Source organism: Urocitellus parryii, chromosome 2 (assembly GCF_045843805.1).
Source record: "Urocitellus parryii isolate mUroPar1 chromosome 2, mUroPar1.hap1, whole genome shotgun sequence".
In the NCBI taxonomy this organism is placed as follows: Eukaryota; Metazoa; Chordata; class Mammalia; order Rodentia; family Sciuridae; genus Urocitellus; species Urocitellus parryii.
In genome coordinates this window covers 87,635,531-87,658,610 of record NC_135532.1, presented here as the reverse complement: position 1 = coordinate 87,658,610, position 23,080 = coordinate 87,635,531, and positions in this window count along the sequence as shown.

Here is a 23,080-nt window from a genome sequence, read left to right as displayed (position 1 = left end):
ATTCAACAGACAAATTTTCTCTGTAAGACACATCAAAGACATCACAACCAGTGAAACTCCACAAAATGTACAACCGCAAAATGGGATCCTAATTAGAATGAGTTATACTCCATGTAAGTATGTCAAAGTATACTCCACTGTAATATATAGCTAAAAATTGTAAACAAGCCCTAGGCACACCCTAAGGATGGAGTCCAATGGTGAGGTGCTTGCCCAGCAGGTTGGAAACCCTGGGTTCACACGCCAGGATTAAAAACAACAACAAAGAACCCTAGGCAGCACTTCAGTACCAGACCATTTTTAAGGAGTGAAATAACTAACAAAATGTACAAAAGTATGAAAAATGTGGCTCAGAAACCAGAAATGGATACATGTTGACAGTATGAGGGCTGCAACAGGAAGGCAAAACATTATCTTATTTATGCCTGGAACATGCAAGTCAGATGACACCAACTTTTCAACTTTCTGTGCAGGTCAGAGAATGACTGTGAAAATGCCCTGAATATTGGTGTGGGGGTTACAAATAAATTTTAGCAAGAATTATTCAGTAATGTGGAGGATATATATAAAATCCCTGCCTTCCCCTGCCTCTGCCTTCCTGTTGGGTACAATGAGTGGGGAAGATTGATATTGAGAAATCACATATATAATGATTAGCACTTGGGAGGAGCAGGTAAAGGAATTAAGAATACACACAAGGGGATTTCAGCTTTTGTAAAGATTCAAGGATTGCTTCCCCAAGAGAATCTCTGTCAGTTAAAGTCTAAAGAGCACAGGGAGCTATCCATATGAAGTAGGTTATGGATGGATGACTCTTCATATGACCTAGATTCATGAGAGAGAAGGTGGTTCCCCCCCACACCCCAGTTCAGAATGGTTGCAGCCTAAAATAAGAAAAGGAGCTTGGGGGAATATGAGACTGAAGAAGTGATATCCTGAAGGAGCAAAGTCTTGGTGGAGTTTGGAGTTCCTTTAAAGACATTTGAAAGCCACAGAAGAGGCTTAAGTATGGGAGGTATTACACTTGTACTCTATAAAATCTCTCAGGATTATGGATGCAGAGTTGGTGTTGGGACAAAGAATGAGATTAGGAAGTCATAGGCTATTTCATGAGTCCAGATGACAGGTTGCTGATAGAATAGTGGAGGGGCATAATCAAAGTCTGCAGAGAAAGGTGTTTGGATTGGGGAAGACTCATGGGAGAAGATCAAAGTGATTAATGATTCCCATGTTTCTTGTTGACCCAGTGGTGCCAATATTGGAAAAACAGAGCTGTGTTTTTTTTTTGGGGGGGGGGGTACAGAAGTGTGAAATTTGTGAAGACAAGACCTAATTTGAATAAAGTGACCACAGAAATTTATTTTTTTATTTTTTTATTTTTAAAGAGAGAGTGAGAGAGGGGAGAGAGAGAGAGAAATTTTTTTTAATATTTATTTCTTAGTTCTCGGCGGACACAACATCTTTGTTGGTATGTGGTGCTGGGGATCGAACCCGGGCCGCACGCATGCCAGACGAGCGCGCTACCGTCTGAGCCACATCCCCAGCCCCGACCACAGAAATTTAAATGGACATATCCAGGAGTTAGAGGAAAATATGGGTTTGGAGCTTAGAAAAGAAAAGTGGACTGGAAATATGGATTGGAAATCACTGGCATAAAAATTGTAAGTCTGAAACAATGATTGTAAAATAATGAAGAAGTGTGATCAGAATGAGCTCTGTTCTGGTGTCCCAGGTATGGGCAAAGGAAAAGAACTTCAGAGGACCTTGGAAACAGATGTTTGAACACAAATCCTCACATCCACTGAGAATGTGAGGGTTTCTAATGTCCACCAATTATTTGACCCCATGAGTTTCTTAAATAGAAATTAGCATCTTTTGAATCTCAAATGTATGTCATACATGCATAAAGGCATTTGAAATTATTTCACATAAATTACCCCAGCTAAGCCTCATCATCACCTTGACAAGTAGGCATCAATATTTCCATTTTAGATTTTTTTCATTGAGGTTTCACAGATATTGAACTGTGTCTTACTCAACTTAAGAGATCTTTATGAACAAATAATTGATTGTCTCATCCCCATACCCCTAAATTCTCCCACTATCTCCACAGTCTAATATAGTCTAATATGCCATTGTGTGATTACATTTTTAAGAAACCTCATATATTCAAAAATTATATGAAAATAATAATTTCTATTGGAAAGAAACTAAATCTAGAGAGTGTATAGTGGCATCTTCCTTTGTGGTATTAAACATAATAGTTGAGCCAAGTGTGGTGGGACATGCCTGTAATCCCAGAAACTCAGGAGGCTGAGGCAGGATAATCACTAGTTAAAAGCCAGCTTTAGAAACTGAGTGAGACCGAGTCTCAGTAAGTAAAATGAGCTTAGGATGTGGATCAGTGGCACATGCCCTCAGGTTGATTCCATAGAACCAAATAATAATAATAATATTTGAATGAAACTAAATAAAAATCACAGAAATGCTTTCTTGTTGCCTTTCATTCCAGAGGTCTCTAGGCCAATCAGTTACCTCTAACACATTTGACCTTGACCTTTAAGTTTTGTTTGAAACATAGATCACAAACATAGAGACACACAAAAAAGCAGATACTAAAAGAACGAAAAGTATAAGGGTTTCTGTGTTGTTTAGTGGCAACAGTGGTTTTCCAATTAAGAGAAGTGTTTTCTCCTCACCTGTGATGTCATCCAAGCAAAGAAAACCTTGGTTATCCACTGACTGTTATATCCCACAGCATCAGTACTCAACTGATGGAAGACATGACCTGTACTGCTGGTTTTGTAACTTTTCAGATAATGAATTTCTTGTTTTGCTCTTTATAATTTTCAATACTTATAATCTGACAATGAACATTTATGCTGCTTCATAAGCTGCATAATATTTAATACTCTGAAAATAATATTATAATACATTGATGTAACCTAAATTATGTTATCCCTGCTACTACTTGGATACTTGAGGTATTCATTCTCAGTAATGCTGTTATTGAAAAGATTTTAGATAGTATTCTTATGCTGTTGAATTCTTTCATTGGTATAATTTTCCAGATATTAGAAAATCAGTTGAAGTCACATGAATAATTTTATGTCTCTTGGTAAGTAGCATACTATCTTTCATAAAGACTGTGCCTGTTGTTATTCTTTATTTTTTATTTTTTTCCTAATAACACATGAATTTTGTTTTATCACCACTGTAATTGTATAATTTTAAGTTTAAAAAAAATTGTAAAGAGAACACATTACCTTATCATTACTCTAATTTCTATTTCATCAATAATAAGCTAAGATTTTTTTCTTTACATTTGCTTTTTATTTGTGGTCATATGCAAATCTTAACTGGAGAAACCTAATCTTAGGGAAGATGAAGCACTAAATAGAACCAATAAACAAAGCCTTTGGAAACACAGGCTTTGGAAACATGCATCAGTCTTCAAGCCAGGCAGACTAGGGATGCAGATATGACTTCATCACAGTCCTGGACATATGAGTTTGGGTCACTGTGAAGTGGGACAAAGTGATGAGATGGGGGATACCATACCTAAATGAGAAAACTTCTGCTGGTACAAGAGTCACCTCTAAAGATTTAAAACAATTGAGGTCAGGCCTCACCCCAGACCAAGTGAGAACCTCAAAGGCAGAAGCTCAGGGATGTATATATTCTTTAAAAGCTCTGGCAGTAACTTTCCTTCCTGATCAGAGTGATTCTGCTTCACTCCTGCTTAAGCACTACATGTCTTCAAAGCACACAATGTTTGAGCCTCCCTCTAAGAGCTGACCATGCTTCTAGCTTAACTGTGAAACAAGCAATCATAGAGTACCTCCCAAGTTAACCAGCAGGCACTGGTAATGCACTCTTCACTCTGCATTCTCTTCTACTTCCAGTTTGTTCCTAAGTGTTAACACTTAACATCTAAATTACAGCAATAAACTCCAAACCCACCATGTTTCTCCTCCTCCTCCTCCTCCTCCTCCTCCTCCTCCTCCTCCTCCTCCTCCTCCTCCTCCTCTTCCTCCTCCTCCTATTCCTCCTCCTCCTCCTTCTTTTCCTCTTCTTCTTCTTCTTCTTCTTCTTCTTCTTCTTCTTCTTCTTCTTCTTCTTCTTCTTCTTCTCCTTCTCCTTCTCCTTCTTCTTCTTTTTTCTTCTTATTCTATTCATACTATTGATTAAAAAAATGGGGTCATTTAACTTTTTTTTAACATTGCTCCTTCACTTCATTCTTTTTTACTGCTGCAAAATTTAAGCATTCCACTACTAAACACTATTTAGAATATTCTCAATTTTTGGTTATTATAATGTTACAATGAACATGAACACATATCCTTTACATAATGAATCTATTACAAGATTTCCAAGAGGGGATTAATAGGAAGGGACAAATTTTTCAATTGTTTTAATTAAATGAAATGATACACATGAGTATTTTTCTTGTGAAAGTTATCTAAAGTACACAAAATAGCCATGTAATGATCACCCACATGTATCACCAAGTCAAACCATAGATAAATTTGAAGCTTCTTATGTGCCACATGCTGATTCCATGGCAGGAATATTATGACAGTTATGGTTTATCAATATTTTGCTTCTATTTGATAAAGAAAATAAACATTATTTGTGTTTAAAAAACTCTGTACCTTCCCACAGGCTAACAGGCTATTTGTATTCCTTTTTATATAAATTGTGTGTTCATTTTGTTTCTTCATCCTGCTAAGTTGACTGGGGTGTTTTTGTCTCTCAGCTATAGAAATTCTTTGCATATTAGTGATAGCAACCCACTGCTATTAGTCATGTTGCAAATAGTACTGTGTTTTCATGATATAATAAAGTTTTATATTTTAATGTAAATATCTTTTCTTTCTGGCCTTTTAAGTTGGTGATATCTTCTACAACACAAGTTTAAGTTAGAATTTTACTATGTATTATTTAGAATTATTTTTACAGGGGCTGTGATATAGCTCAGTTGTTAGAGTGTTTGCCTTCCATGAACAAGGCCCTGGGTTTAATCTCCAGCACCAAAAACAAAACAAAACAAACAAACAAAAAAGACCAGAATTATTTTTACATTTAAAATATTTAATTAGTGTAATTAGTGTAGCATATGGTCAGAATGGAGTTAGAGCTGATTTTGAGGGACTTTCATGAGGTAGTAATATCATAAGAATTCTTTACAAATCAAACACTGTTGTCTTCATTCACTGTTCCTTACTGTGAGAATGCGTCTGTTATAAAAGCAAATTCCACCATCTCTTGCCCCTTTCTCACACTCTCTGACCTTCTGTCAAGAAATGATGCAGCAAGAAGGCCCATACCAAATTCAGTCCCCAAGTCTTAGACTTCTCATAACCAGAACCATGAGCCAAATAAACTTTTGTTTATAAATTACCAAATCTGTGGTATCATTAGAACAGCACAAATTAAAAGAGGGTTCTGAATTTACTTTCTTCCCAATGCATAACCAGTTGTCCCAGTTAGTGTTTACTAAGTAATCCAATCTTTCTACACTGATATAATGAGTCTGTTCTATGTCAAACCTTCACATATACATATGAGCATGTATGTTTGTGGGGAGACAGAGACATGTGTATTATGTACATACAACCACTTCAGAATTCCTTTTCTCCCACTCTGATCTAATCTGGGTGACACAGTGCAGCTAGGTAGAAATAAATCACTCACCTGTCCTTCATTGAAAGCCATAATCACCACAGCAGCTCCAAACTTCCTAACCTCCCTGGCTTTCCCTAAGAAGCCCTCCTCTCCCTCCTTCAGACTAATGCTGTTGAGGATGCCCCTTCCCTTAGCAGCACTTTAACCAATGTGTAATCACAGCAAAATTGGAAGAGTCAATGCACAAAGGGTACCTAAGAGAAAGGCAAGAAAGTCAGAGTGTCATAAGTAACCACAAATCCTCTTTCAAGGAAATAAACAAATAATCATAATGTGTGGGAAATACTGACATGATTTTAATACACTTGTTCTTTTTATAAAGATGTGTTTGTTATGATTATACTTGGCATTAGAATGAATACATAAATTGATTATAACTTCTTATTCTTCTGGTTGTACATATTGTAGAAACACACCAGCCATGTAATCATATATGTACATAGCATAATAATGTCCAATTCATTCTATTATCCTTTCTGCCCCCATATTACTTCCCCTCAACCTAATTCAAAGTACCACCATTTTCCCCTACATCTCCCCTCCCCTAATTGTGAATTAGCATCTGCATATCAGGAAAAACATTTGGCCTTTGCTTTTTTGGTATTGGCTTATTTTGCTTAGCATGATACTGTCCAGCTCCATCCACTTAACCTGCAAATGCCATAATTTCTTTCATATTTAAGGCTGAGTGATATTCCATTGTGTATATATACCTCACTTTCTTTATCCACTCATAGGTTGGAGAGTATCTAAGTTGGTTTCATAGCTTGGCTATTGTAAAATGAGCTGTTATAAAACATTGATGTAGCTGCATCACTATAGTATGCTGATTTTAACTCCTTTGGGTAAAAAACCAAGGGTAGGATAGCTGGGTCAAATGTGGTTTTACTCCAGGTTTTCTGAGGAATCTCCGTAGTCCATTCCAAAATGGTTGCACCAATTTGCATTCCCACTAGCAATGTATGACTGTACCTTTCCTCCACATCTTCACCATCATTTATTGTTGCTTGTAATACACTTGTTATTAAAGCTCAATATTCTTAGAGGAATTTCAGTGTCTTGTATCAACACTTCATGCATGAGCCAGGACTTTCTAATTCAAAGACCAGAATGGAATCAGGAAGATCAGTTTCCAGGTTTCAGCACTAGTTTAATTTTCAAGTGTGTTAACTCTGAGGCAAATACCTCAAGTGACATTCAGATATTCCTTGTCTAACTGAGGGATTAAGGTTTAGTCTCCATTCCTGTGGAACAACCCTCTAAGATATATGAAGAATTGAAAAATCTTAATACCCCAAAAAACCCAATAACCCAATCAATGAATGGGCCAAAAAACTGAACAGATGCTTCTCAGAAAAGGATATTCAATCAATCAAGAAATATAAAAAAAATGTTCAACATCTCTAGAAATTATAGAAATACAAATCAAAACTACTCTAAGATTTCATACTCCATTCAGAATGGCAGCTTTTATCATTCAAACAACAAGTATTGGTGAGCATGTGGGGAACAAGGCATACTCAAACTGCTGGTGGGACTGCAAATTGGAGCAGCCAATATGGAAAACAGTATGGAGAATCCTTTTAGTTCTCGGAATGGAACCCGTCATTTGATCCAGCTATCCCATTCCTTAGTTTATACCCAAAGAATTTAAAACCAACACACTACAGGGACAGAGCCACATCAATGTTTATAGCAGCACAATTCACAATAGTTAAATTGTGGAACCAAACTTTATATCCTTCAGTAGATGAATGGATAAAGAAAATGGAGTATATATACACAATATAATATTACTCAGAAATAAGAGAGAATAAAATCATGGCATTTGGAGGTAAATGGATGGATTTAGAGATTGTAATGCTAAGTGAAGTTAGCCAATACCCCAAAACCAAATGCCAAATGTCTTCTCTGATATAAGGATGCTGATTCATAATGGGGATGGGAGGCCAGGAGCATGGAAGGTGCAGATGAACTGTAGATAGGGAAAAAGGGACAGAGGATGGGAGGGGGCATGGAGCTAGGAAAGGTGGTAGAATGAGATGGACATCATTACTCTAAGTACATATGAAGACATGAATGGTGGAACTCTACATTGTGTACAACCAGAGACATGAAACATTGTGTTCTCTATGTGTAATATGAATTGAAATGCACTCTTCTGGCATATATAACAAATTAGAATAAAATTTTAAAAATCAGAAAAAGCTGATTAACTTCAAAATATTTAAAAGAATTTCAATTTTTCTCTTTAGGAAATAAAGTTCTTGAATGAGAAAAAATGAATTTTAATATTAGAAGGAAAAAGTAGATCCAATATTTAACAAATGCATTTAACTAAAACAAGGACAACAGTGAAAGGCACAGAGAACACATTTCTTTCTCATTAGTGCCTCTGTAACAAGGGAAGTGAATGGAGGCTTCGAGTAAGGGTTCCATTGGTACAAAAAAATGAAACATGGGGACTACTCTAGGCCCCATTGTGTAAGTAAGTCATTCAATAAATAATTTTAAGTGACCACTATGTCAGACTCCACAGAGATAACATTAAGACACACAGGTACCTGGCTTCAAGATACATGATTGAACAAGAGATCTTGTAAGAACACTAAAGTTAGAACAAAAGAGAAGCACAGAGTACTTTGAAAGAGTATTTCTGTCTATGAGGCAGTAGGAATGCAGAGGGAGAATTCAAGGTACAGGCTTCAATCAGAAATTCCCTAAAAGACACCTTCAAAGACATCAGGAAAAATACAAGTGCTCTGCCAATTTTCTGTTTATCAGCATGCTAAAATGAGGTTTGCTAGGAAGAGGGTCAAACACAATGAGAATATCAGACCAATGTTTTAAGGAATTTGGTGACAGCATGGTGTCCAAACACTTCTGGTGAGAACAGGCTAGCAGAACATTTTGATGCTTTATCCTTGATGGCCAAAATATGACCTCTAATAAATTTTAGCAGATCAAAAACAAGAAAGAAAAGAGAAAAATAACCATAATGATTGGAGCACTTAATAATAGTCTCTTAAGTGATGGGTCCTTCACAGCTGACAAGAGACCACCATCATTACAATTCACAGACCAGATAGAGCAGGTGAGACCAGCCCACTTAAGGAAACCAGGGTCAATAACAGCTCACCTCATGAGGGTGCCCACACTCTGAGGGCATGCTGCTTTTCTGCCATTAGAAAGAATATAAACCACTGGCTCCACCTCTGATTCTGATGACGTTCAATGGGCCATTGAGATTCTTTGCACCTTAAATTCTCAAAGGGTCTACTGCACCCAGAAAAGTGGCAAATCTTTTTAGTAAGAAGTTATTTTTTTTTCTTTTGTTTCTGGTGATACTGAAGATAGAGCCATAGGGATGCTCTATCACTGAACTATGTCCTAATGCTTTTATTATTTATTTTGAGGTAGAGTCTACCAAAATTGCACAGGCTTGCCTCAAACTTAATACTCCCATGTCAGCCAGAGTTACTGAATCACAATCATAAACATGTCCCATGGCACCAAGCTCAATTTTCAGTTTTTTTTTTTTTTTTTTTGTACTAGGGAATAAATTCATGACCACTTTACCACAGAGCTATATCCCCAGCCCCTTTTTTATTCTAAGAGGGCCTTTCTAAGGCCTTTATAAGAGGGCTGAGGCTAGCCTCCTGAGTTTCTGGGATTGTAGATGTGAACTACTGTGCCCATCATACTTCTGAGCTCCTTAGTAGGAGTTTTAAAACACAAATTAAAAATTCTAATTCAGTGTTTACCACTAGACATAATATAAGCATTTTCTGAAGTCCAAAATAAGAAAAAAATACTAATAATCCAACCTGCTATGAGGTATTTTTTTTGGGGGGCGGAACTTCACCAATGAGTCCCACACACAATCATTTTTATTTTTTATTTTGAGACAAGATATCACTGGGTTGCTGAGGCTGACCTTGAATTTCGGATCCTACTGACTCAGCCCCCCAACTTATTGGGATTACAGGCATGTCTCATGCCCAGAACAGAATAGGAAACTCTTAACACTTCAGTAACTGACTAGGAGTATAGCTCTATGGTTGACTTTGGGGTTTAATTCCTAGCACTAAAAAACAAAAGAAGGAGCTGAGGTTGTAGCTCACTGGTTGAGTGCTTGCCTTGCATGCATGAGGCACTAAGTTCAATCTTTAGTATCACATAAATAAATAAGTAAATATATAAACACACATATATACATATATATACACATATATACATATATATGTGTGTGTATATATACATATATATGTGTGTATATATATACATATATGTGTGTGTGTGTGTGTGTGTGTGTGTGTACACAAGAGAAAATCACCACAAAGTTTCTTTTATATAAGAATTTCAAACACGTTTCTCATCACAGACTTAATGGCAGATAAATTAGGTGACATTTTTGTAGTTTTTAGAAGCTCCTATTTTTTAAACTTATGCTAAAACAAACAAAAGACTTGTACTAAAATTAACATTCACCTTCTTTCTTTCTTTCTTTCTTTCTTTCTTTCTTTCTTTCTTTCTTTCTTTCTCTTTCTTTCTTTCCTTCTTTCTTTCTTTTTAGTACTGGGGATTTAATCCAGAGAAGCTTTACCCCTGAGTTACATCCCAGGTCCCTTTTATTTCTGAATTGGAGACAGGGTATCACTGAGTTGTTTAGGGCCTCTCTCATAAGATGAAGCTGGACTTGAACCTGCTCCTCCTCTGCCTTGGTGTCCCTGGTTGCTGGGATTAACGGTGTGCATTACCATGCCCATCTTAACTTTACCCTTTTAAAAACAATATAAAGGTTGACATAGTCCATTGATTTGTCCCAGTTTTATGGGACTGATAAGTCTAAGAATGTCTCTTCTGCCTGATAAGGAAGCAATACCTGAACTCCAATGCCCAGAGTACACATGGAACAAATGATGTAGCTGGAACAGGTAAGAACATACAAGATCCAGAGTGTGGGTCTTTGGTTTCTCCAGAAATATAATACTCATCAATTCTCATGAACAATTTCAGAGGCCTTGGAAATAGCCAAGCTAAAGTCATATCTTTCTCCAAAATCTGGCTTTATGCTGGGCATAGTGGTGCAAGCTTGTAATTCTGGCAGCTCAGGATACTAAGGCAGGCAGATCAAAAGTGCAAGGCCACCCTAAGCAACTTTGTGAGGCCCCAACAATTTATCAAAACCTTATGTCAAAACAAAAAATATCTAGAGATGTGGCTCAGTGGTAAATCACCCATGGGCTCAATGCCGGGTACTGGGAAAAAATCTGGCTCATGTCAAAAAGGTTTTCGAGAGCCAAGAAAGTGCACATTCAGAAACTACTGTGCTTTTAGTGTGTGAAAAATAGAAAAAAAAAAGAGTTCATGAGTGGACAGATCAAGGGAAATATATATATATATATATATATATATATATATATATATATATATATATATTAAGTCACGAAATCACTGTGCCAAATCCATCTGAGCAGATGGACAAGAGATGCAATGTAGAAACAGGAAAACATCCTTCTAAGGAGACTCAAATGCAACAAAGATTATTTATTCCACCTAAAGGTACAAGTGGAACTCTCAAAAGAATTGTTTCAGGGTTGTATGTCATAAATATCCCCAGTGAGATGAACCATACTGTTTCTGAAAAAGAAGGAAGTTTTACCATCATGGTCATATTTAATCTAGAGTCTGGGGCAAAAGCCAAACAAAATGTTAGAATCAAATATTTGTGAGAGATCAAAATGAAGAGAATTCTCAAACATTTAAAATTACTTTATGATTATGAAACAGCAAGAACTTGAATTAGTCCCATCTCATATCTCTTGATGAACCAAAGGCATTAGCTTCAATTTTTCAAAAATCCAACCTTCCACTAGCCCTTCCTGCTGCAAACATGTTACCAGTTACCATCTTTTCACATTTTCTAGCAATTCTGTTAATAGCACTAGTAACAGCTATTATCCCAGCCTTAGCCTCTTGCTAAGGCAGGATTATCACAAACTCAAATTCAGCTTGGGCAACTTAGCAAGACCCTATTTCAAAGTTTAAAAAGGGCCAGAGATGTAGCTCAGAAGTGCTCCTGGGTTTAATGTCCAGTATCCACCCTGCAACACACACACACACACACACACAAAAAAAATATTATGCCACGGCTGTATACACAGACAGCTTGAAGCTGGACAGACAAGTTCTCTTAATCCAAATATACTATACAGACCTATAACTAGAAAGGCTAAACCAGGATGTGAGGAAAGACTCAGATGGAGACCTGAGAGACAGAAGTCAGTATGGTGGGTCCACCACTAATGAGCTGACCCAAGGAAGGCTAGCAGTGCTCTGACCCCTGTTTCCTTATCTGCCAACAGGTAATAACATTTCCCTTAATACAGGACAACTGAGGGACAACTATCAGACAATTCATGTAGATGCATTACACTGAGGTAAAGTGTTGTTACAGATAAAGCTATGAACTCTTTTGTCTTGCTTGCCACTTTCAAAATATGAATTCATACTGGAGTATTGTTGGCAGGCTCTGAGGACAGAGAGCCTTGCCATGTTCAGTGCTAATTGAATCCACTGACCTGATTGAACACCTTAGACAACTTCTGACACAGTCTCTGAGCATATAAAATAGGCAGTGAAGTGCCTGCCTTACACAGTATAAACTGGGGATCTGTGATGAGCACAAAATTAGCACCAGCAATAAGAGCTATCATTAAGAAAATGGCTTTTGAGTTCTGTGCCAAAGCATCAGTTGAGGAAGAAACAGATATTAGGAAGAGGAAAATAATAAACTAGATGATTACAAGGGAGCTGGGTAATTATAAAACCATTCCATGCTGTTTATTCATGTTCTCAGAAGACACTTTCCACAGTTTTGGCTTATAATTTTCTGATCTGTCTGTAATGACACCCAGGCTACTCTCAGTGACCCTCATCCTTGGATTGACCAGAAGTTTGCAAGACAGGAAAACAGTACTGTCAAATGATACATGAAGAGTTTTCATGTGACCTCCCTAATGGCATTTCACACACAACCTTTGCTTCTGTCTGAATGTGAAGAATCTAATACAAAAACAGATCTTCTCTCAATTTTGAAATTTATAAAAGATTGAGTTAAAAAACACATTTGATGTTATTCTTATCTATCTGAAGACTGCATCATGGAAGAAGTAAGGCAGCCTAGCTCAGGCGCCTGCCCCCAAGGCTCCTACCCCAGTGCCAGAGCAGCAGAGGTGCAGTGTCCTAGGCCCTCCCATCTTTGGTGCACTCCACCCCTTTGCCCCTCCCACCAGCCCTGGGTACAAGCACAGATGGCCTTTGCTGCAGTTTGTGCTTGGGTTTTATCTAGAGACAGAGTCTCATTGAGTTGCTTAGCTCCTTACCATTGATGAGGTTGGTTCTGAACTCAAATCCTCCTGTTTCAGCCTCCCCAGCCACTGGGATTACAGGTGAGTGCCACTGCAACCCGAAAAAAAACGTTATGGTTTTGTAAAAAAAAAAACAAACATACATTTTACACCCCCTCCACACACACACACACACACACACGAGTTATTTAGGCTTTATCACTATCACCAGCCCAGGGTGGGACCTAGTTGTTTATATTTTTAAAATTCTACCAGTAATTCTGATGTCTATCCAGGGTTGAGAACCACAGTGTGAAGTGATTCAGGGCAACTTTGTCACGCTCCCCCTCCCTTTGGACCCCAGGTTTTTATCTCCCATGTACAGGGTCTTATGGGCAATGGGGTTGCAAGATTTCATAGAAAATATCTGTTCACTACTTTGGCCTCTCCTTTCATTCTCTGCCTTCCTAGGAGAATCAGGTGACCTGGAACAATATAAGCATCAGTCCTGCCCACACCTCACCTCTCTTTCTCTAATTGTGATGATGGTTTGCAAGAGAAGCCACCTGAAGTAAAAAAGCTGGCTTCATCTCTTAGTCTTTAATATTTGATATAATCACAAAATATAGTGTAATGGCTAATGAAACACTGAACAAAATTGATTATACTAGATATAAACACTTATTTTAATTAAAAAGCCTGGGCTTATATTCTGCTGAATTCAGATTTTAAATTGCGTATTGAATTTATGCTATACTTGTGCTCTTCCCATCTACATCCAGATGTCAAAGCTGTTCTCCGTGAATGTCACAAAGGCCACCAGGCAGAGGAGACTTCTCAAGAACAAGGTCACGAAGATCATCCTGTCTCTGTATGTCACCATCACCAAGTACCCAAAGTTTCAGTTTAGGATAAGTCCGTGTCCAGCCTCAAGTTGCTCAAGACGGTGGTGCACTAGACAAGAACCACCACTACGTGCTGGAGTACAAGAGAGGGACATGGTGGCTGTGCTAGGAAGGAATGCACCTCACTGAAGGGGCAACTGTAGACTAATTAGTGTTAAACACAGGCTACTACCATGGCAAAGTGGGCCTGGTACATGTGAAGAATGTGCTGGTGGTCAGGAGACCCAGGCCCAGCCTGCTGTTGGGCCCCAAATTGAGCACCTCGGTGCAGTGAAGCAGATTCTCGCACTGTACAAATAGCTCGCCTACATTTATGCCTGAGTGCCAACCCTGCTCATGAAAAACATCAATAGCTGATGCTCCTTCCCCCACACCCTGGGCTACTGGAGCTTGCTGCTCATCTTCTGCTAGGTAGGGCTGGACAGATAGCATGAGTATGTGACCTGTGTCCTGGAGAAGCTGATGGAGGCCTGTAACCACCCTCAGAACAAGGGATGGGGAAGTCCTTCCAAAAGAAGCTCATGATGGCCTTACTGAAAATGGACTACCAGTTCCTGGTGGTCAGGCTCATCCAGGACATTCTGCTCCTGACCAAAGCTGTGGAGTTTGTCCAGTGCTAGCAGGAGCTGGCTGAGAAGCTTGCCAAGGTCTCCAAGCAACAAATGGACACATTTGAGTCTCCCCACTGTGGCAGGAATGGGGATTTCTTTCTCACCTAGAGCCACCAGATCGGGTACAACTGCCAGAACATCATGTACGGACTGCACATTGGCATGGACAAGATAAAAAGCCCCATCACCAAGCGCTGGAATCACCTCATGGGGATTCTAATCCTGGTGAACTCTCTGGACACCCTTTGAGCAGCTACCTTCAGCCCCTCCCAATTGATTACCTGGTAATCTGAAAGGGTGCTCTGGGCACAAGCCTGCAAGCAGCCATGGCAAGCGTGGAGTCCCCGTGCTGTCACCCTGGGAGTAAGGAAGGCCACTCCCATGGAGGGGGTCACCAACCAGCCCCAAACCAAGAACCTGGATATGTGAAGCTCTGTCTTTCTCTGTATCCAGGGACAGCCGAGGGGCTACTGCAGATTCTTGCTAATCAAATACCTTTCTATTTAAGTGTAAATTAAACTTAAAATCACTTAAAAAAAAAAGACCAGGGAGGGGACATGAGAAAGTTGGTATGTGTTTTATTTTTAATGGACTAAAAAGATTTTTTAAAAAAATCTTACTAGGGGCAGATGCTGTTGAGGTTTTTATGTTGTTGAAACACTTTTTAAATTATGTTAGAGATGTATATTGGTATTTAAAGGCCCTGGTTGCTTCTGCTTCCAAGTCTGCATTTTACAACCAGCAAGGAAGGCTCTGTCAGATGTGGCACCTTCTCACTTCTTGTGCCAAGAGAGTCAAGGGAATGGGGTGGAAGGATGGGTCTTCGGTGACTGGACAGCCCTGTGGCTGTCTATCCTGCCTGTGGCATCTCCACCCTCATTTCTGTGGCCTCTGCCTTTGCTTTTTGCTATAGTCAGTTATCATCCACAAAGCAGGTGAGTCTTCTGTGAACTTCAGTAGGCAGGTAAGCCCCCCCCCCCAGTAGCTGGTAGGGGACATTGAGATGTGTCTATGTGTAGATTAGAGTAGCTGAAAGGTGATGTTTCTATGGCTGTGTGCAATTAGTCATTTAAAAGAACAGTGTCACTTGAGGGTAAGGAGGTCCTGCAGCTCTTGTTCACTGAGTAGTATCCCCTTTGGGGGCAGAGGTGATCTGTAGCTCCTGGGTAGAGAGAAAGCCTTACCACCTAACCAGAGCTCAGAGGCCCCCAACTTTCTGCACCCTTTGCAGAGACCTGGGTGTCCTTCCAAGCAATACCATGCATAGGAGTACAGAGGTAACAGCTGCTAAACTCTACAAGTCGTTTTGTCTAAGTTGAATGCTTGTCCCCCCCAAGTGTACCCATGTCTCCTCTGAAAAGAATTGTGTAGGTAAACAGTTTGGGCACAAGGTAAAGGCCATCTGTGCAGGCTGAACATTTTCCCACATGCAGTCAGGAGCTTGGCTGTCATGGAGCTTGGGTCATGCTGGATTGAATCCTGCCATTGCACAGTAGATGCAGCCTCCTAGAAGGATCAAGAGGCAGGACTGAAACTGATGGATGGCAGAGTGAGGGCTCCAGTAAGGGGCTAGATGCACACTTTGTCTTCTGAAGGGCATCTGCCTTCAGGATGCCAAGCCTCAGGGTTTTCTGAAACATCTTAATTACTTAGTTAATCTACATGTCATTTCCTGTTCAGGTGGAACATTGTTATACAGCCACTTATAGAGGCATTAACAACCAACAGACCAAAATACAAACACTACATATTTTATGCTGCAGGAATCAAACCACAAAGAATGACCTTACATTCTGCCTCTCCACACCTCACCTTCATTTGTCTAGAGATTACTTCTCACTTTTTCCCTAAAGAAGAAAAACCAGTGGCACTTTAACCCATGAACATTTCTCCTCAGGAACTTTAAATACTTTCCTATGCAACATGTCTTGAAGCAAAAATAAAATTCTACAAAAGTTATAGTAAATTTTATTTGGATATTTTAACCTGTTAAGTATGTGCATTTTTTTCTGTACCTACGCAATTGAACTTTAAATAAAACAAAAGCAAAACCTAGTATTTTTTTAAAAAAAAAGATAGCTTTGAATGAGACTGTGATGCATTCACCATGAATTTTCAGTTTTCTGCTACAACCTGCTGGTCCATTCATGAATCAAGCTTGAGCTCACTTTTTAATCAGCTGATCATCAAAGATCTTCCATGTGGCTGTCAGTGTGTATTGACCGTGATACTGGTGTAGTAATAGTGAATGACATGGAGATTTTATGCAGATTTTTTGTGACTCCTGGCCTTGTTTGGACATAATTCCAGATATTCTTGCACAGTTTAATAATGGGTTGTTCCATGGCCCATTCAATAATGTGACACAGTGGTTCTGATAGAACCAAGCTCATGATGGGTTGTTTTGGTCACAAGGTCATACAGTGTCCTGTGGTTAGGTATTCTATCTAAGGTTTCCATAGCATGCCAATGCTGTTGTTTAAAGATGTACAATTCTCGGCTGAAATGGTGTATCCTTGGTCTGGAAGTTCAGGTGTCTATATTGTGATTTTCCCATTGGGGCTTGCCAAAAATTCAACATGGCATATTTTCCCACCAAAAATAAATCCAATACAAAAGATCTGCAGGGCCATGTGGTCCAATAGGCATTGCTACTACAGCCTTGACCCAATGAGGATCCATTCTTTTTCTCGTCCACTTTTAAAGTCATTAGACTTTGAATAATATCCAGGTTGAAGCAGTATTCTCAAGTGTAGAATATGCTGCTTTCAGAACCCAAATGCACCAATCAAATTTTGTTTCTGTCTTTCTGATGAGAAGAGCAAGGTCCAAAATTTATCTTTTACTTTGAATGTGATGTCCTGGCATGTCCTTGACCACTGCCTGGGTTATTACATACAAGAGGAAGTGAGGGGAAAGGGAAAAATAATACAAGGGGGAGAAATGAATTACAGTAGAGGGAGTAGAGAGAGAAGAGGAGAGGGGAGGAGAGGGGAGGGGGGATAGTAGAGGATAGGAAAGGCAGCAGAATACAACAGACACAAGTATGGCAATATGTAAATCAATGGAAGTGTAACTGATGTGATTCTGCAATCTGTATACGGGGTAAAAATGGGAGTTCATAACCCACTTGAATCAAAGTGTGAAATATGATATATCAAGAACTATGCAATGTTTTGAACAACCAACAATTAAAAAAAAAGAAAATTTTCTCAGCTGGGACAATTGTCAAAGAGGACTGAGAAATGAAGCCAGTCTTTCAGCAGCCTTTCCAGCAGTTAGAGGAGTAGATTCTCTCAGACTGAGAGATTTGAATGATCCAACATAATTGCCTCTTGATTCTACCTGCTTAGAATAGATCTCTCTTCCTTAAAAATCCTACACCCTTGCTTAACCAGATGGTGGCATGATTGAGCTCCTTGCCATAGCTCTTATAATTTTGTTCTGCATATACTTATTGATGTCTTCTGCTATTACACCACTTGGATGTAGGGCACACAGAGAGCACTTCTCAGTTCCCAGTATTCCCAAAATAAACCATCAAGGAGATCCTAACTATGACATTGGCCACCACCATCCTTTCAGAGTGTGTGAGGTGCCACTTTCCTCAGGTCCATAGACGAGCTCACTGGGAAGGACCAGTGGCCAAGGTCCCAGATACACTTTATGCTGTTTGCCAGTCTGGTTGCTTGTAGATGGGATATGCTGTCTAGGGTAAGGTGAGGTGGTCAGGTTAAGTATAAGTCATTTTAATTATTTGTTTTAAAACAAAGGGATCTATAGTGGCTAAGCTATATTCAAAACCCCTCATTTCAATTAGTTCTTCAAATGCAATAGTGTTTCCCCTTGTCTTCAGTGTGTGTGTGTTTCCATCAAGTTATGTGTATGAAACAGTTTGTGGGGTGTGTTAGTCAGCTTCCTGTTACTCTAAAAAAATACTTGAGATAATTGCAGAGAGTAAAAGTTTATTTTGCAACATGATGCTCTTCCTTTCACCTGCTCTCAGGACTTTTCCATTATCAACCCCATGGGTCTGTGCCAGTTTTGCCACCATATTAATTACCAGTTTAACTCGAGTTGGCATTCTGTAGTTATTATTTTGGACTTAGCTCTATTACTATATTTTAAATGTCACTATTTTTAAAAGTGCATACATAATTATCCTTTAAAGATCCATGTGTTCCCTACAAATGCCAAATCCTGACAATGTGGCTCATTGTAGACACAAATTAAACCAACCATCTTTTCTTTTCCTTTCGCATTTTTATTGGATGTTATCATTGTTCATAATGAAGGGATTTGTTGTTACTTATTTGTACCTGCACACAATAAAAATTAACCTTCTTATATTTTAGATGAAGAGAGAGAGAGAGAGAGAGAGAGAGAGAGAGAGAGAGAGAGAGAGAGATACAAAGTTATCAGTCTGCAAACTGTAGATACAGGCAGTCTATATTTTTTGTTTTAATTTTTATCTTCACCATCTCTTGCCTACCTCTTTAATGTCAAGAAAATTCACAAGCAGATATAAAGTCAAAGAATTTCTAGTTCTTAAATAAATTCAATAAATAGTCTGTAAATGAAAATAAAAAGATTTTATACTGTTAAATAATTATAATTTTCTAATAACTTTTAAAGCTTTGTTACATGGTAAAAGCCTAAAATGTGACTTTGGGTCATTTGGGCTATATGTTTGAAAAAAAATAAGACCTACCCACTTATGTATTAAGTTTTTTAAACATTTTTTAATATTTATTTTTACTCGTGTTTGCATGCAACACCTTTATTTTATTTATTTATTTTTATGTGGTGCTAAGGATCAAACCCAGAGCCTCACATATGCTAGGCAAGTGGTCTACTGCTGAGCCACACACCCAGACCTGTGTTATTAAAGTCCTTACACCAATCTTTGCTTATTTGTACACTTAAAATCTATAAACAGAGAGGATAAAAGAACAAACAAAAACTTTGGAAGAAGTTAAATATCTGACTTGGAAAAATAAAATAGGGCAAGGTTAAAGTTACTAGACCAAAAGTCCAGGGCCAAAGTTTCTGACCTGACCCAAACTGCAAACTCCATTAGGGTCCCACTGGGATTGAAGTGGACATCATGATTGGCCACTTTAGGATCCACCAGATCCAAAGCAAAGGGACATTTAACCACATGATTCAGCCTGGATATTTAATGATTGAATGTGTTAAGGCTTTGATTCCTAGTGTGGTGCTTTTGAGAAGTGGTAGAACTTTTAAGAGGCACAGGGGACATGCCCTTGAAGGGTATTGTGGGACCCCGGACTTTTTCTCTTGTCAGTTTTCTTCCCATTAAGTGAATAATGTTTTGCTTTGTGGCATCTCCTGCCATGTGTGTGCTGCCTCACCAAATGCCTAAAAGCAACGTGTCCATCAGATCATGCACTGAGACTTCTAAAACCATGAGTCAACATACACCTTATCTCCCTATAAGTGAATTATCTCAGGTGTTTTGTCATGGTGACAGGATGTTGACTCCATAAACTGTTTTATACATGTTATTGGAGACTCATACAGCAAAGACAAGAGTGAACTCTTTTGCATTTGGAAAATTGAAATAGTGAAGATAGTGTATACATTATAACTTCCTTTCTTTAAAAAACAAAATAGTCAAAAATGACTTGAACTTAGCCTGACCTTCCCACCCCACTCAAGTCAGCAGATCCTGAGACAAAAGCTTGAGTGAAAATATTTATCAGGGTGTGTGAGCCAGCAAGTAGGAGTAAGAGACAAGAAGGATGAAGCATATAAGGATGGAAAACCAACACAAGGATGAGATAGGAAGTTGACTACAGGTCCCAGAGAATGGTTTCTGACTCCTTCCTGACTGTTTGAGGTATTGTATGAAAGATGTTTCAGGATTTTTTGGAGGAAGAGAGAAAAGCAGTTATTCAGGAGCATATGCTATATTGGCCAGAAGTCCACTTCTAAAAGTTACTCCTCCATACTTCTGGGACAGACAATGAACAGGCTTCATAGAGCTCTGAGAAGCTCCAGGAAACATTCTGGAAGCTCTAGAAGAGGGGGGAGGCATAGGCACCAGGCAAGGTGCTGGCAAGTTGCACTCACAGGAAGCTCTGAGAGCCACCATCAGCAGCTGGAGTAAGGAACAGGAAACTCACACATGCACTGAGGTGGCATCCAAGAGATGTCTGATGCACACACCACGTTGAAAACTGGTCATTGCTTTAAAAGCATCTTTTTATATTCTTTATATTATTAAAAAATTACTGATAATATAATGTAAAAGTTAAATGAAATAAGAAGACTTTTGCCAAGCACTCTCCTGGACATTGCTCTCTCTATCCGTGAGAAGAGCCAACATTTAAAAAGAAATGTTATTTGCTTCAAGTGTCAAAGTAGAAATCAGATCTGAAAAACATATACTCCAAGAATCTGTTCTAGAAAACTCTGCCTAGGTTAATGTCATTCAGAAAATGAAGAATCAAATAAGACTGTTCGTTTTTTTACACATGGGTAAGAAACCATTTACGCAAAGTTCAGGGCACCTCTAACTTTTCAGAAACAGCTTTTTTAGATGTTGCAGTTTAATGTGCAGTTTTAAAACAACGTGAATTTTTCACACTGAGCTCTAACACAAAGCTCCTGAAAACGCTGCTTCTCTGAAAATATAGTACTGATCCTTTTATGGTCAAATTGCACTGCAGAAAGCAGGTAAGATCCTACATACTCTTTCACTTACTGAAAGATCCTAATAATAGAGTCAATTGGATACTAAACCTGTCAGTTGAGGAGACAAGAACTTGCTACAAACCAGTCCTTGAGAGACTCTAGGCAATTTTATTATTATTATTAAATCCTGGCATATAGCTGCTCCTCTCCTCTCTGAGAATATAGTATAATTAAATTAGACCCTAAACTTAGAGAGAAGAGCTCATGGAAGACTATTAAAAGAATTAAAATCCTTCTTGCCAGAAATATCATGGTGAAGGTGCATAGTGCTTTGCTGGAGCTCGCAGGCAGCAAGCAGAGAAAAGCTAGGCCTTATGTCTAGTCTTCTGTGAGCCCTCTCAATTAATGCCAGCCTTAGTGAGACAAATTAAAGCTTAGAGGTCAAATATTTAATTTTAATTAATTAAAATATTAGCCTTAAAAATGAATAATTATAAGGATTCTCAGCAGACACAAGAGCTTTGAAACATCTCAACATGTTAAGTTAGATACTATTACCTCTATCCACAAATAAAACACCTGAGGCCCGGAAAGAGGAGGCATTTCTTTGTAGTAATAATCCAAGGAGTGTGATAGGGTTGGATTCAAACTCGGGCCACATTATACCATCATCTCCCTTATTTGTGGCTTCTCTTTTTGCATTTTCAATTACCCATGGTTAGTTGAAGTCTCGATATTTTAGATAGAAAATTAAAGAAATAAACAGTTCATAAGCTTTGGATACCATTTATTATATCATATTTTTACCATTGTAGTTTGAGGCTTTCAAATAGGCACCTGCTTCTTCCAAGTTCAGCTCTTTGAGTGTAGGTTTTGCTGTGTTCCTTTCTGTAGTGGTGGAATGTGCCGGGATACCTCTGGTTTGCTACTGGTGATAGTGACACATTTATTCTCTCTTTATCTGTCCTGTTGTTATATGTGCATTTTCATTTGATGGTGTGAATTTTAAATATGTCCTTGGTAACTTCCTAATTGGCTCATGGGTTATACAGGATGGTTCTATTTAATATTCACATTTAAAGATTTTCTGGGGTCCTGATGTTTACACCTGGTTCATTTCATTATGGGAAGAGAATATTCATTTCTCATTGCAACCTCGATTCTTCTGAATCTTTGAGGTTTCCTTTGTGAATGGGGACATGGTCTCTCTTGATGAGTGTTGCATGTGAACCTGGTCAAAATCCATATTCTGTGATTATTGCACAAAGCAATCTGTGAGTGTGAATCAGATCCAGCTGATTATGGGGCTATTTAGTTTTACTGTCCTTTCTGACTCCCCCTGATAGATCTGTTTACTAGGCATGTCAAATACTGATACAAAACGTCCAATGCCAATATCTTCAAGTTGAGTTGGAGTCTTCAGTTCTAATAGTGAGTTGATCTATTTCTCTGGTCAGATGTGTCATCTTTTGCCCCTGTGGTTTGAAGCTCAATAGTTTGGTAGAGAAAGCTCATCTTCCTGGTGGAGCCTAACTTTTCTCCATACATAGGGTCTCTTGCTGATGCCAGACATTTTCTTTGCTGTAAAGTCTACTCATCTGAAACTATCATGGCCACTGCTGCATTACTAAATTAGCGTGACCCAACAAAACTTTACTCCTCTTTTACTGCCAGCTCCTATGTCACTATGCTTGAAGTGAGCTTTTCGCATACAGCATGTAATAGCCTTGTATTTTTTTAATTGACTCTATCATTGGCTCTCTCTTTCAAATGGTATATTTAGATCATTGACATTTTAAGCATTGCTATGTTAGGGCTAAGGGCAGATGTTTTATTATTTATTTTCTGTTTTTTCCTCTGGTGT